General features: G+C 34.4%; 1 non-coding gene across 1 annotated transcript; it reads left to right on the forward strand.

Moving 5' to 3' along the window:
* Nucleotides 1-506: 506 nt before the first annotated feature.
* On the forward strand, nucleotides 507-610 carry LOC138156146 (U6 spliceosomal RNA). Its single transcript, XR_011167085.1, has one exon. It is a non-coding gene; the product is annotated as a U6 spliceosomal RNA (small nuclear RNA).
* Nucleotides 611-6,459: the final 5,849 nt, after the last annotated feature.

Genomic DNA, 6,459 nt, shown 5'->3' on the forward strand with positions numbered 1-6,459 from the left:
TGGCTTCTTTTACATGTCTTCAGTTTCCAAGATCTTTCTCTCTTTCCTCCCCGAGTATCCTTTGTCCATTTAGCTCAAAAAAGCAGCTCTGGAGCCAACTTAGTAAGTCCCTTATACAGTCATCAGGAGGGATGTCTCTTACTATATGCAGTGTGCCATGCTGGACTGCTCTGCACCCTACTTGGGTGGGAGCTGATTTATGTATGTGACTGCCCCAAAATGCTCACCATAGTGATGAAAGAGGTCTCATATAGAGCCCAAATTGAAGAGGGATACCTTATACCTATGGAGATGTTCCCCAGATGCTCCTGATTGCTGATGACATCATTCTGGCACTCAGTTCATAAGCCCCTTAGGTCCCTCATGAACATTGATGGTGGGACCCCATCGCTGTCTCTCAATCTTCCAGCCCAAGTCACCTTACTATTCCTTTGTGCAGGCAAGAATAAACTAACCTAAGTTCCTTGAACCCCCAAACCTCTTTGTAATGCCTTAAAAAGTACTGAGAGGATATACTTCAGCGGCTCATATACTAAAAGTAGAAAGATATAGAGAAGATTGGTAGGGCCTGTACACAAGTAAGACACATTTTGAAGCATTCTACATTTTAAAACATATTCTTCCCCATAAAGAAGTAAATTAATTCAGGTTTTTCTCCTCTCATTTAGTGTAAGGTTCAAAATGTGAAGATTTTCATAATATTTCATATCTTTGTCAAATTGATTCAATCCCCATTTCATAGGATTTCTTTTTTCTTCCCCACTATTCTGTTAACCAAGTGACTATACACTTACATTAAAGATTGGAATATATTTAAATAGCAAAATTGAAAATAAAAGATGCAACATTAAGACTCTCCAGTGACTGCTATACATTTAACATGGACAAAATGGATAATTTTTTGAAAATATTCCTGTAGCCTTATTGCTAATATTGTATTTAATATTTTTGTATCAACTGACTTTAGTGAAATTATTCTATAATTTTCACTTCCTGTCTAATTTTCCTCTGATTTGGATATCAGGATAAAATTTATTTCATAGAACAAGCCCTCTTTAATTATTATTCTGAATTTCATTCTTTTTCATTATTTAGGTTTATTTAGCACAGGAAATATTTATTATTTAAGGGCTTGACATAAACAACTTACAAAATCATCTGAACCAAAGGTTTAAATTTTTTTTTCCTTTATGAATTCATTTATAATTTCCTTGTTTTCTTTTGGAGGTTGGGGTATTTAGATTCTTTATTTCCTAATTTGTTAGTTATATGTTTGTGTTTGGTGAATATTCATTCATTTTTATCTTTTAGCAATTTTTGTTGTTGAAGCCATTGATATTATTTTAATTCCTCTCTATTTATTATTAATTCTCCTATTAGGATTACTCCCTATGTCCTGGAAGAGACTTTAGAGACCTTCTAGTTCAACTCTTATTTTACAAAAGAGGAAAACAAGATACAGGGAGGTTAAGTTGCCCAGGGAGTACATAGGGACTAATTCTCAGCACTAAGATTTGAACTCAGTTTTTCTTTTTTACTTCAAAGCCAGTGCTCTTTTTTGATATACTACATTGCCTCTTTCTTTAAAACATAATATTAACTAATCATTAATTAACCTGATTTATATATTTTTTAAAACAAACTCTTTGTTTATTTGATGAAGTCTTTTGTTTTCAATTTTATTTATCCCTATTTTGAATTTCATGTCTACTTTTGTTCTTTTATCAAGATTATTCATTTGTTGATTTTTCTAATTTTTTAAAAGATGCATACCTAATTAGTTACCTTATTATCTATTTTTATATGCATATATATGCATATACATTTCCTACTAAGGACTCATTTTATCTGAATCTCATAAATTTTGGTATGTTATATAAGTGTTATAATTTTCTTTAGCGTCACTATTGTTTCTTGGATTTGTTCTTTGAACCACTAGTTATTTAGGACAAAATTATTTAGTGACCATTTAAATTGTTTATTTTATTCATACTTTCCTTATTTATAACATTTTAAATTGTGATACAATACATAAAAGACTCATTTAACATTTCCAATTTTTAATATTTAGTTATGAATTGTCTTTGATAGTTCTTTATATGATCAATTTCTATAAAGGTGGCCTAGGTTATGCTCCTTGAGATTTCCATTAGGTAATTACCAAAGGAATTTCATATTTAATTTTGCCAATATTCTGTTCAAAGGAATTAGATCCATATTTTTACTCTTTTAAAATTTTATGTTTTAAGTGTATCACATGAATGCATCTATTTTTTTTCCTAATCCATTCTTCACTGCTCTTGTATTTTATGGTTGATTTTATCCCATTAACCTTTGATTCAATTCATCTCAACTCACACATTTATTAAGTACCTATTACATGAAAGGCACTGTACTCACTATGGACCCTAGACCAAAATGTGAAATACTTGAAGGTAAAAGTGAGATTCAATGTCATTCCTGTGTGTGGGGCCATCTCTTGACTACAAGCATTTTCAGTCAGTTAATAAGCATTTCTTAGGCACCTACTATGTGCCAGGCACTGTGCTAAGTAATTGCTGGGGATGTGAAGAAAGATAAAATGAAGCTCCTGCCCTTGAGGAGCTCACCTTCTACTAAGGGAGATAGCATGAAAACAAATAAGTACAAATATGTCATATACAGGGTAAAAAGGAGATAATCAACAGAGAGAAAGCACTAAAATTTTGAGAGATTGAGAAAGGGTTCCTCTAGATTGTGGGATTTTTAGCTGGGATTTGAAGGAAGCCAGAAGATAGAGATGAGGAGGAAGATCATTCCAAATATGGAGAACGGCTAGAGAAAATGCCCCAGAACAGAGAGATGGAATGACTGTTTTAAGAGACAGCAAGCAAGCCAGTGTCAATGTGGAGAAGGGATGTGAGGTGCAAGAAGATTGAAAAAGTGGTGATGGGGAGGGCTAGATATTATGCAGGTCCTTAAGCAACCAACAGAAGATTTTGTATTTTACACACACACACACACATACACACACACACACAATATGCTTGTGTGTGTGTGTAGATAGATAGATATCTTGTTCATACACAACTATTTGCACGTTTCATCTCCTTGGGAGCAGGGACCATTTTTTGGACTTTCTTTGTTTCCTAATTATTAGGCACAGGGTCTAGCATGTAGTAGGCTCTTTTCTTTTTGTGGGGCAATTGGGGCTAAGTGACTTGCCCAAGGTCACATGGCTAGTTTTTGTGTTAAGTGTCTGAGGCCGGATTTGAACTCAGGTCCTCCTGTTTCCACTGCACCACTTAGCTGCCCCCATTGCAGCCTCTTAATAAATATTTTTTGATTGTCTGAAGTGGATATAAGGAGTAGGTCATGGGATTTAAGGAGGTTGAAGAATTAGATGGTTAGGGAATTACAGGGAATATTAATGTCAATATTGAAATCCCTCAGTATAAGGACAGGAAAATTTTGATTAAATGGGCTTCAAAGGAGGAGAGATTTCTAAGTGGTGGAAATAAAGGGAGAATCTGGATGTGGCAGTAGCGAGTAAGGAATATTCTGACTCCTGATCTACCATCAGTTTGTTGAAGTATGTGAGAGAATGGATAAAGCCAGTGCTGGAGAGCATATTCAAGGGTACAACGTCACTGGGGGGTGGGGGGTGGGAGGAGATGAGCCTTTGTTTCTTGTTTTTCTTTTTTTTTCCAAAATTTTATTTTAAGCTCAAATGCCAGAGCACAAATACAGAATAGAGAAAAGAAACAAAAACATATCATAAACTTAAATATTGGAACTTGAATACAAAATTAGAAAGAAAAAAACATATTATGTGCATAGCAGAACATAGAGAGGATTCAAAATATGTAACAATAAATTTTTATTTCAAGAAAGCCTGTATGATAAATAATACTCATATGTTGAGAATTGTCCATCTTTTCTTTGCTTCATTGTGAGTTTTCTTTTGTTCTCTGTTATGAACTTTTCTCCTTTGTTCTTTTTTTCCCCTCCCTCCAAACCCCCAGGCCACAATAAAGTTTAGATATGTTTCCCTATAGCTAAACATATATACATATCCTCCCCCACCCCCAGAAGGCTATAATAAAGCTTAGATACATTTCTCCATAGTTATAGATATATACATACACACACATACATACATATATATGTATGTATGTATATATATATATATATACACATATAGACATATACTTTCCCAAACCTATTCTACTGCTGACTTGCTTTTATGTTTGGGCATATCGCCTGTTTCCTATCCCTCCCGTCTCCTCTACTTTACTTTTACCCAATATCTTGTCCTCCTATCACTTGCATACCTCCCCCTCCAAGGATCCCTCCCCTATTCTCCCATTCCCATAAATATTAAAAAAATATATATTTATTTACTTTTAGTTTACAACATTCAGTTCCACAATTCCTTGAGTTTCAAATTTTCTCCCCCTCCCTTTTCTCCCCTCTCCCCCCACCATGGTGGCATGCAATCAAATATAGGTTCTACAAATACCTTCACTTTAAACATTAGTGAAGTTGTAAAGAAGGATTATAACCAATGGAGTGAACAATGAGAAAGAAGGGACAAAACAAAATGCAAAAGAGCAAGAGAGAGCAAGTACTTTGCTTCAATCTTCATTCAGACTCTGTAGTTCTTTCTCTGGATGTGGATATCCCTTTCCATCATGGGTCTTTTGTGCTTGTCTCCTAACCCATAAATCTAAATACCCTTTTATATTCCTATTTACCTATTCCTTTCTCATCCCCTCTAATGATCCCTCCCTTGTCCTCTCCCCACTCCCTATTCTTCTACTGTTTTATTTCTTCTGAATTTAGAAGACTTTTATACTCCTTTATATATATGCATATATTTCCCTCTTAAACCTATTCCTGATGAAAGTAGTTTACCAGAACTACCAGCCCTCCTTCCCCATTTAATTCCTGTGTATCAGTTCTTCCTCTTATACCTCATTTGTATAAAATAATTATTTTTTTAAACTGTTCTTAAATGGTTTTACTTTTTAAATTCATGTCATGTTCAGGTTTACCCCAATCTTTCTTATGAACCACCCAACTATTAATAAGAATCTTACACATACATTTTACATATATAAAAAGTAAACAGTTTGTCCTTATGGATCCCTTATAATCAGTCTTTGTTATGTACTTTATATTTCTATTGGTTCTTTTATGTTGAATCATCTATTAAGTTCAGGACTTTTAAAAACAAAGTCTTAAAAGTCTGAGAGCTTATCAAATGTCCATTTTTTGTTCAAGATAGTACTTAACTTTATAGGGCATGATGTTTTTGACTGTTATCCCAGTTCTTTTGCTCTTTGATATGTTGTGTTCCAAGATCTGTGGTGCTTTAATGTCTCTACTGCTAGGTCTTGTGTAATTCTAATAGTGGTACCACTTGATGCTTTTAATATTTTTTTTTCCTTGAGCTGGGGGTTTCAGAATTTGATTATTATATTCCTATGACTTTTCCTCATAGGATCTCTTTTAAGTGGTGATAGATGGATTTTTTCTATTTCTACTTTCCTCCCTTGTTTTAATGCTTCAGGAAAATTTTCTTTAATTATTTCTTGTATTATTGTATCAAAATTCTTTTTTTGATCATGACTTTCAGTTAGTCTGATTATTTTTATATTTTCTCTTCTTGATCTGTTCTCCAGATCTGTTGTTTTTCTTATAAGATGTTTCACTTTCTCTTCTATTTTTTTCATTATTCATATTTTGTTTAATCATTTCTTGATCTCTTATAATTTCACTGGTTTCACTTTGCCCAATTCTAATTTTCAAAGTGTCATTTTCTTCCTTATGATTCTAGATCTTCTTTTCTAGTTGGTTGACTTTCCTTTCATACCCTTGTTGTTTTTCTTGGATTATTCTTTTTTTTTTTTAGTTTTTTTCTCCATCTCTGCCATTTAATTTGTAAAGTCTTTTTAAAGATTTTCTATAAATTCTTTTTGGGCATTTGACAGTTAACATTACTCTTTTGGGGTTTCTTTACTTCAATATCCTCTAAAGATGAACCCCAGTCATCTCTATTTCCATAGTGCCTCTTGCCCTAGATCTTTAGTTTTCCCCTCTAGCCTGAAACCAAAACCAAACCTCCAACCTCCTGTAAGTGCCCATAGTCAGGGGCTTTCTGCCCCACTGCTTCTGCATTCACTGGGCATGTGCTGGTTCCTTCTTGCTTCCACCACTCTTTGCTCTTCACAGCACAGATAGGTCTGGCATTCCTGGTCAGCAGATGTTCCTTCGATCTCCCAGGGCTCAAATACCCAACTGCCCCCAACTCACAGTCTTTAAGTGGGTTTTGGGCTCTGTCCCTGCCTTGGTTGTCTCCCCCCTCCTTCCTTAGCTGCTCCTCCAAGATGGCTAATTTAGGGTGGGGAGTATGTCAGAGTGGTTGCTTTAATAATAGCTTACATTTCTATTTACACTTTATAGCCCCCAATTACC

The sequence above is a fragment of the Petaurus breviceps genome, unplaced genomic scaffold (genome assembly GCF_028583685.1).
Source record: "Petaurus breviceps papuanus isolate PSGF00001 unplaced genomic scaffold, PetGlider_PUasm1.0 98, whole genome shotgun sequence".
Taxonomy (NCBI): domain Eukaryota; kingdom Metazoa; phylum Chordata; class Mammalia; order Diprotodontia; family Petauridae; genus Petaurus; species Petaurus breviceps.